The sequence below is a fragment of the Camelus ferus genome, chromosome 1, assembly GCF_009834535.1.
Source record: "Camelus ferus isolate YT-003-E chromosome 1, BCGSAC_Cfer_1.0, whole genome shotgun sequence".
NCBI lineage: Eukaryota > Metazoa > Chordata > Mammalia > Artiodactyla > Camelidae > Camelus > Camelus ferus.
Window position 1 is genome coordinate 45,432,709 of NC_045696.1, and position 10,370 is coordinate 45,443,078.

Below are 10,370 nucleotides of genomic sequence, written 5' to 3' on the forward strand. Positions count from 1 at the left end.
TTTAGCTGCCATGCATTTTTAATTTTATTAGCAGGAACATCCTATGTAACATCCTTAATCAATCTTTTAAGAAAAAAAAGTCACAGTGAACTTGAATTAGATTCTTTGAAAGGCAAGCAAAACAGCAACAAACATACTATCACCAGTCCATTCTGTGCTGGACACTATGCTAGGCATTTCACATTCTCTGCAGCAAGAAGAATCCTACTGTTTAGGCAGTGACATCCTAGTGTTCTATTAAATTTTTAGTCACATTAATTCAAATAGACTATTTCTCTTTTCATAAGTCTAGAGATAGTACTTAAGAGTAACTAACTGATGTTGTTACTGACGGGTTTAACTCTGTCTTAAAGAGAACAACTAACGAACTGCACAGTGTCATGCCACATGTACAATTATGAGGCTACTGTTCCACCACCAGAGGGTTAAACCCCTGGGGGCTATTTATCTGCTACTGCCATTGATTTTCATTAATCCCTCACTATGTGTTTACCTTTTTATTCCCTGTGATGTATTTTCAACACAAATATTACTACTAGGCTATATGATTCCTTTTTGAGATTCAGTTTAATAGCCTACCAAATGAAAGAAATATCAAAGCTTAGATCACTGTATTGAGAATTTTGAAAGCAACTAGGAAGTAATCATGAAAAAACTCTGAGACTGATTAACAGTATCTGCCGCTTGGACAAGAGGAGAGTAATGATGTATGCTAGGTACCTGCCATCCAGGTGAAAGACAGTTGTGACAAAATCAATCTTTGCCTCCTTAAAAAAAATGTGTCCTAAAGTCATCCTGGTACTCAATAAAAAGGTACACATTCTATTACTTGTCTTCTTCACTATCCCCAGGAAGGAAGATCTGTTTCTTAAGATAAATGTGTTACATAAGCTTCTTTTTGATACACTATACATCACTGAAACTGACTTTTGTAAACTAGATCAAAAACCTCACTACCATGCACAGTATTGTTTCTATAGATAAATGCAATCTTTACTCCAAACTGCTGACTTAAAAGGGCATTATTAGGAACATGATTATATTTCTTATAATTCCTCTTTAAGAGGGTTAACTTGCACTTTCTGTGACGCAAAAGAAATTCTGCCATAATCTGAGGACAGCAGACATTAAAATGGATGACATCATCACGCTATTTATTGATAAACCTTTTCCTCAACATGTATTGAAAGGGATTCAAAGAAAGAAAAAAATTTAAAAACCAACCAAACAAAATAAACCTAGGACAGAGGAATGAGACACTCTCACTGAAACCCTGAGAGCATTAATTCTCAAAATTTACTGCTAAATATGAGCTATAAACATAGCCTCCATCTTTAGCATCTAGAAATAATCTTTAGTTGTTATATACCCTTAATGCACTTCATGATTCAGGACCCAAATCTGAGTCTCAGAGAGAATTCACTTATGTCTAAAGTACAGAGAGTTAAAAATTTTCCCCCAAAGCAATCATACACATGGTTTACAGAACATCAAAGCCAAGAGAGTAGCACCATATAATAAGCTTTCTATCAGAGCTCTCTGTAGGTACTGAAGTCAGGTCAAACATCCAAGGTGTCCAATAGTGATAATAAGACAGGAACACAAAATAAAAGTTGCTACCACTTAAAGTTGTACCAGCGTGGACAGCCTCACAAGTAAGTCAAAACATCAAAAGGATCCAGCTAACCCTCTACACCACTAGCTATTTTTACCACTTAATACTATGGGAAGGTGCATTTTTTCATTCTGTGAGTTATCATTTGGAAACAAATTTCCTAGAGAGATAGGAAAAAAGAAAAAGAGAATGGGCATTTAGGTAAGTATACAGGAAAAATGAAGGAGAATACATAGTTGTTAAAACATTTACACAACATAGTTTTTAAAGATGAGGGTCACTTCTTCTTTAAGGGATGGTAACCTTTTAGAGAATGACCAGATTGATGAATAAATATAACACATATTTGTAGCTTGGAACTTCAGCACTGTTTATAATCTGAGAAAGATGGAGCATAAATAAGTGAGACATTTTGGTTCAGAGAAACAAACTGTCCTTTATATGTCCTTAATTTTTAGATCATTCTGCAGACCTAAAATGGTCTTTCCAATAAGATAAAGTAATATGTTAATTATTTGTTAATTAAATTTTAGAGGTTTTAATTTCAAACGTAAGTGTAGTTCTAAGATTAAGTTATAAAATATTCAGTAACTGTTATTGGTTAGGGTATTGTGAAGGATTCAGTGGTAGAAGGTATCATGTTTGTTGTCAAAGCACCAGCACATTTGTTGTAGAGAAAAGAGATACCTACGATGGAACAGTGTAAAAGAACGACTAAAGTGCAAGGTTCAATGCCACATTTAATGGCATGAATTCTAAAATTAAGAATTCAGTATAGAGTGTGGAAAGTTCAGGAGTTCTTAGAAATGGCTGCGACTTTAATTTCTACTATTAAAAATAAATAACTATTAAAATAGTGTTCATTTAAACATGAATTTATTTGCAAGCCTTCCAGTTCACATGGAATGAGCAGGTACAGGGATTATTAGAGGCGAGATAAGCATGATGACAGCTCTTTCGCTTAATGGTTTATCCGTCAGCTGAAACTCTGGCCACTCAGATGATTTTGACTGTTACAAAGTCTATAATTGCTCTAGTCATAAATGCGTAATGTAAGTTTCTACCGGATCATGAATTACAGAGAAAGCACAAGGAACACTATGCTGAAAAACAAGTGTATCCTAATTGACAAGTGACCTCTGATTTGCAAGAAATACCACCTCATAGTGTTCCCTGGAATCATATGAGAGGTTGGGTAAAAGTGGAGAGCACTGACCCAGTCTTATTAAGTGAAATTACTTCGAGGTAGAGACCAGAAATCTGCAAACTTAACATCCTATTTAGATGTTTTTCATGAATGTTAAATGTGAGGACCACTGTAGAAATCAGCTGAGAGGACTGATTCTCAGGTGCCATTATTTTCTAAGTAAATCACTTCGAATTTCAGTCTCCTGTTTTGCAAAACAAAGAAAAGTATTATCAGTAGTAGCTACACCAAAGATTTTAGAGGATAAACAAATGAAAGATGAATATGAAAGCACTTTCAAACTTGAAGTTTGACACAATACACATGACTGTTGTTGTGGTCCTTACCACCATTACCCCTCAATTCTTCACTCAGGTTTTAGATTCCTTCTCCTACTCTGTGTAATGCATATCCTGTGGGCACCCAGGCTCAGCAGTCACTGATCTTTATAAGAGTTCGTGTTCCAGTCAAAGAAAGTATCAAATGGAGGACATTTCAGCGTATTTTTTTTGACATGTCTAATTCAATGTTTTACATGTGAAAATATTGAGGCCTACAGATTTGGAGTTACTTTGTCAAGTCTTTTTCATATCAGAACACTAAGGATGATAGTTCTGATTTTTTAAAAAAAGTTTATCATATGTCAGATATGCACTCGTGAGAATGTTGTTTCTAAACTCTGTCTGCTCTTTCTTTCGTACTTGTGAACAAACATGTCAAAAAAGGGTTATTAGAAAGCCTGAGTCACAGTTCCAGATTGGTATGATTGCTCCTGTTGCAAGGGGAGTGTCTGCTGTCTGGGTGGGTTTTTAGAGCTTAATCCCAAAGCCCTACCTTACATTTGTTTGAGATAGCCCTGACCTTTTTACTTTCTGCAAACACACTAGGCTTCAACAAAAATTGCCATATACAAGTCAAGAAATCTGCTCAACACTGATAGAATATTTTGGCTGGTAATCTGTAATCACAGAGGGTATTCATTGCTGTATCTAAATCTAATCAACCACAGAATGAAAGGAAAGACCTTAAGACCTAAGAAAACCTTAGAATAATATAAACTATGTCTTCCATTTTACAGAAACACAAATTGAGACCAAGAAATATTATTTTGCCCCAAGGAAGTTTGAAATTATGGTAAAATATCACCCTCATCTACTAATGCATAATGCAAATCAGTTTTTACTTCATATGCTCCTAATTAAAAAAAAAAAAAAGGCTTCCCTACAAAGTACACTTTCATATTCAAAGCCAGCTTTGCACAAAGAGAAGTTAACAGGCTGCTAAATCCCTCCTCTAATGTGCATTAGCAGACTGACAAGACATCTGAAGGAACTGAGCAGGATCTGATGTGAGTGTTCTGAGGCAGTCTTTCACTTTACTCAGAACTCAACCTTAACCCTATTTCTCAGGAAACTAGTCAAATTGCTTTTAGATCCACACCCTAATTATTATGCTAATTTAGGTTTCTGTTTTATTTATACTACCCATTTCTTAATGTCAAAAAATAAAAAGAAAGTTCAGATTTCACCATATTCTGTATTTCAAAATAATAAGATTATTGTATCAAGTGACTTAAATGCCATGAATGAAAACAGGTTTTCCAGGGTATTATTTTGTATTACTTTCAGTGGAATTTTCTTTAACATGATGCATGCTACAAAGACCTGCTCTTAGGTCACAAATAAAATATACAGTGGATTATTAAACAGTCAAAGAAGGAACAATGCACAAAGGTATTGCATATGGGAAATCAGCAAACAAATAAAATGTCAGCTCTGCCAGCAGCCAACACATAGATAAAGACAAGTGTTCACTAGGAGGAAAAATAGTTTTGAATCATGACAATTGTGTAAAAATTCAATAATGCAAGAGCCTTTCTCCAAATAAGAAGTAGATGTGATTTGTCATGCTTTTTACCTTTAAAGCTATTTTTTGGCACACTGTAGAAAAATAAATATATTTCAAAAATGAAAGTGATCAACCATCAAATGTATTTTCTGATACGAAAGTGTACACAAGAACTTTTTTTGTAGTGGAGGATAAGCATTATGATCTGGATTTTACTTTATGCCTAAAGAAAACCCATTTTAGTAAATCAGCAGTGAATGATGCTTGGTTTGTTACATTTTTAAGTGAAATTAAATAATATTCATAATAATGAAATCTTCATATGAAAGGCTTTGCAATAGTGGAACTTATTTTATACGTTATGAGGAAAAAAAGAAATATGTAGTCAACATAAAAATAGTTCTTAGTATTAACAATATTGAGGTATCATCATATATCTTTTTTACTTTTTTTCTTCCTTCCTCATCCTCTTGTAGATAGGTACTTAAGCCTATTAAAAAAATACATATTTCTTTTTTTATATGGTGTTTACAACAAATACACATATTATTTTCAAAAGTCATATTATTTTATACCCAGTAAAGCCTAATTAACAGGATAAAAATGTGAGATTCCTTGTCAGCCAAAGATCATTTTCCACATTCTTCCTATATAATTACTATGATAAGCAAATCTTGTAAAATTTTAAAAATGCATGAAGGTGTATCAAACTAGGAGTTTATAACTAGGTGTCTATAACAAGTTGCACAGATGCCAGAATACAGGCCTGGTGAATTAACACTATTAGCAACCTTAATTAGAGAAAACTAAATTTAGTGCCCAAATATACAACTCAAGAAAAAGAAGGTAAAAATGAACATTCCCAGACTTTTTCTCACTCTTGAAACCAATGAGAGCAAAGGTTATTTTGATTCCTATCTGAACCAGAGAGCTTACATTTTGTTCATTAAACCACACTGAATATAATATTTCATTAGCTCTTTGACACCAAGGATATTACAGAGTTGGGGAGTTGAGATTTACTACTAAATAATATATAGGGTTAAATACTACTAATACAAATGTTGCAACAGGTACACAAGTTAACTACTAAATACAAATTACTAACTTCATAGGACAGGTTTCTCCCTTGGGCACCCATCATCTGGGGAGCCCAGGGATGTGGTGGACTTAATCAGGGACTGCAAGGATGGAAATCCTGGAACAGGGGAAAAGGGTAGGAGACGGCAAAGGGAACAAACTGGGCAAACAGTGGAATATGAAGTGGCTTCGATTCTAGCCATTTGGTGCCAGTAATTAGAGAACAATGAAGGAGATACAGTTAAAAAGATCATTTGGGCAAGAATGAGACTGATTAATTCAATGCCTGATCACTAAAGGCTTGATGAATTCAACTGATGATTATTTCACCCTAAACGTGCATTCCGTACACAAGCAGAAAATGTATCTAGAGATCTCCCTTAACATTTTTCATGTATTTCCTTCTTAGTGGGGCTAAATTATTCAATGGCTACAAGTTATAATTCTCAACTATCATAACCAAGTTTCCTACTAGTGAACAGTGTGTGTTCTTGTTTTTCTTTCCACAATACAAGGAGTTTCAAATCCCAGCACCATCTGCACTGTTTAGAAAGATTTTATTTTCCTTTTTACCAGGTGATCAGGATAGCTTTGTTATTGCAATTCGTCATGCATTTTCTGCTTTCAATACTTGGTCCCCACTGCGCTGAAGTCTTAGCTCCCTGAGCCCAAAGCCTAACTTTAACACAAATGACATGTTAATGATTAGTGAAAACACAAAGCGGGGGGTTAATGACCATAACTGAAATTATGGACTTCACTTCCATCAGCTCAGCAGAGTCTGAAACATCCAAAGAAAGCTCAGGAAAGAGGTTCTGCTAATGCAGCTGCTCCTAAACATGAGGGCAGCTTAGCATTAACTTTCAATGAACCACAGCTCTCGTGGGGAAACTCACCACTCTTAAGTCCACTGGGATGTGCTGCTCCCTGTGGACTTCAGACAATTCCCTATTACTCAGATACCAGCTGGGTGCCTAATAAACAGTTAGGTTTTCATTTACGAGATGCTTGGAAGATAACAGAGGACAGAGCCCAGTAAAGATTCTTATTTGTATCTGTGAGGTGATTACAGTCACTTCAGAAGGAGATAAGTGGTGATTTGGAGCAGGGAGATGGCACCTTTCTATCTACTCCCTACTCTAGGCCTCCTCAGAAATACCTTATTTCTAACAGAATCGTGATCATACCACTCTCTTTCTTAAAACTATTCAATGGCTCATTATTGCTCTTAAGATAAAGACTGAGTTTCTTAATGTGTTCTTGTCTCCTGCCTGGTTTGGCCCCAGATGACCTCTCCAGCGTCAAGTCACATTGAGATTCCCACATCTGTTCTCTACACTCCAGGCAGAGTGACCTTGCTGGGTCCTGCCACAGGGCCTTTGCACTTATTGCTCCAGCTTTCTGAAATGCTCTTCCTCTTTCCTCAGATATCTTAGCTCACATTTATCCTTAGGAAAGTTCTGATCCAGTTAAATTAAATTAAATGCTTCCTAGAGATGCAATTAGAACATCATATAATTCATTTACATGTATTTGCATAATTATTTTTTAATGACTGTCTCCCTCTCTAGATGATAAGTTCTAAGAAATCAGGTGGGTAAGAAATGCTCACCTTTGGATAACCAATCATTGATAGGCAAACAGACGACACATTAAACATTTATGAAATGAAAAGATATATAGGAGAAATAGAAGCATAGCACTGAAAATTGCTATACACAGAGAGATACATTGGTATGTGTAAACACACACACATACAGTAGTTTTACAACTCTGAAGGCTATTAGAACACAGAAATGAAGCACAGGACTGTAAAAGGTCAGTAGGTCTTTCATGAAGACAGATAAAAAAGCCAAGGAAAGAGAACTGAACAGAAAGAAAAACACATAGGAAAAAAAATCCAGAATTATACAAAATTCTTTTACACTGACCATACAGCCTACGTTTACACAAAATAAAATAATAAACACACTAATTACTAAATTATACTGTTATAGCTAAACCTGTGAAATGGAAATAGCATCATGATACAAAGACTTAATGCACCCTGTGCTTGAAGATTACTTAAAAAAAAAAAGTCTGTTAGCTTTCTTTGACAGAAGAAAGTAAAACTGTGCTTTCTCCTGACTGTAGATAAACTTAAGAATTATTTGCAGCTAAAAATTCTTAAGTGTTCTTACAAGTAGATAAGCCACCAACATCACAGGTGATGATAATTTGAGGTTATGATCATAATCTTGGTCTTTTTTTTCCCCAGGGAAAGATTCATGACAGCTGTGTGCTAGCATATAGCAGGTATGTGCTGCATCTCAAACACCCCTACTTCACTTTCTTCTAGCGTCAAGGACAAATTTAATTTGTAGACCCTGTCCTCTTCACCTCTAAGCTGACGGGAATAAAAGAGCCAATTTCAAATGGATTTTCAGCTTTCAAAATATGAAAGCATATAAGATATACTCTAAAAAACTTGATTTCAGAATATTGCTTCATACTAACAATACTTAATATTTTTAAATGTCAAATCGTTTTCTACTTCTCACTAAATATAAATAGACAGCCAACAGAAAAGGAAAATCACCATTAAAATGTGTGCTCTGCAGTATCAGACATTCACAAGATACTATGAACACAGGCATAGGCGTTTAAATAAATATTAGTAGCAATGGAAAGACTATTTGATTTTCTTAGGTTGAAACTGAGTTATATTTACAAAGTAAAAACAAGGATTTCCACTGATAAATTTCAAAAGGCTTAATTACTCCCTGTATCATATTATTGATATACATATATAGTTTTGATTGACATGTAGAACACAGAATTTTTGTCATTTTCAATTTTGAGAATTACTCAGGTTACTAGAATAGTAAATCAGAACTTAGAATATGTTTTGTTTTTTTTTTTAAACTGTATACCTAGACTTTGGGCTGCTCAAGTGTAGTTAGAGTCTTACTTAACTTTTACGTCACATCTCTAAATAAAGTAAGTGGCGCTAACAGCTGTAACAAACAACATCAAAATCTCAGAGCCTTACCAAAACACAAGTTTGTTTCTTGCTTACAAAAACCCAGCGCAGATGCTGCTGGGTTGGCAGATGCTGGGGTGACACTGAAGGGTGGGCCTCCTCTCCTGTAAGGGGTGACCTAGGGATCCTGTTCTTGGTATCAGCACCCCAAGTGACCTCCAAGATGGCTGCAAAAAGAGAAGAGCAGATGAAGAGTTGTGTGTGGGTACATGAGAGATTTCAATGAATCATATCTGGAAGTGGCACATATCATCTTCCTGGCCAGAATTTAGTCCTAGAGCCTCGCCCAAATACAAGGGGCTTGGAAATGTAATTTAGCTTTGCGACCAGACCCTAAAAAGAGGAGGGGAAAAATGCTGATGAGCAGTCTCGGAAATTTCAGTCTCCCTTCCTTCCTCCCTTCCTTCCTTCGGAAATAAGAAATTATTCACGTAAATTTGTGGACAGAAGGGAAAACATTCGAATACCATTTAATTTTACATTTTCTTCCCTTCTAGCCCCTGGAACTTTTTTTTTTTCTATAGTAAATAAATGTAACTGCACCCTCACTTTCTTCACAGGATACTTCTTTCGTTTCTTGCCTTACATGAAATCAGACTGTCTTTTGAGGATATCACTTCCCTGGAGCCTTCTTGAGTGGAGGCTACTAGTTCTTCTCTGTCCCACCCATCCATGAGTCCCAAGTTAGGAACTTCCACCTCTCTGATTTCTTATGCCACGTTTAAACCACTGCTTCTCCAATTTCCAATGAAAACTCTTCTTTTAAAGTCCCATCACCAGGCTATGCCACCGCCTTTCCTCAAGTTAACAAAATCCTAAGCCACTCTACCTTTACTACGGTCTTCCTCCCAAGTCTTCAGGAGACTCCAGCATCCCTGTCATAGAGTTTATGAGCCTCGATGTCTTTCCCTTCATAATCCGGAAGCCCCTTCTCTCTACTCTGAACCAGGGTCTCATTATCTATAGTCACACTTGAAATTGCTTCACCCCTGAAACCTTTAAGAGCAGTTAATACCCCGTTCTTCCTTTGGCCTAGTGTCCTCACTTCCGATTCCACTCTGCCCATGCACTGACTTCTGGAGCTCCTCAGTACTTTTCAAAATACCATTTTTTCTTGCCTCTCTATAATCCCACTTTTTACTCCCATTCTTTCTCTAACCACCCTAAACTCCATTAACCTATCCAGCTTCTTGATCCCTTTACCTTTTTCCTCCTTCCTTTTCACCAATTCTACTTCCCAAACTCTGAACCAATCCAGCTGTCCACTGTTTCTGATTTGTGGTTAGTGATCGTGGAGGAAACCCATTTGTTCGAGGTGAGCATAGATCCATGGCCTTCAGCTTAGGAACAATTTAACATGGCTGTAACCGTTTTCTATTGCTGTGTAATGGAGTAATACAGCTAAGAACCATACACAATACCCATTTATTATCTCAAAGTTCTCAGGGTCATAAAAGTTTAGGCAGGCTTGGTTAAGTTCTCTGTGTAAAGTCTCACAAAGCTGCAACTAGGTGATGACCAGGATGGGCTCTGATCTGAAGGCTCTGGGGGAAGAATTTTCTTCCAAGCTCATTCAGATCAATGGGAGGACGCCACTCCTCTCAGTTGTAGGACTGAGG

The 10,370-nt window shown here is 36.2% G+C and overlaps 1 long non-coding RNA gene across 1 annotated transcript in view; it reads right to left on the reverse strand.

Annotated features, from left to right (window-relative positions):
- LOC116663263 overlaps window positions 1–9,042 on the reverse strand; it is a 110,416-nt gene extending 101,374 nt beyond the window's left edge. The window contains exon 1 of the long non-coding RNA XR_004319485.1: window positions 8,761–9,042. This is a non-coding gene — a long non-coding RNA (uncharacterized LOC116663263). The remainder of the gene's footprint in view (window positions 1–8,760) is intronic.
- Window positions 9,043–10,370: the final 1,328 nt, after the last annotated feature.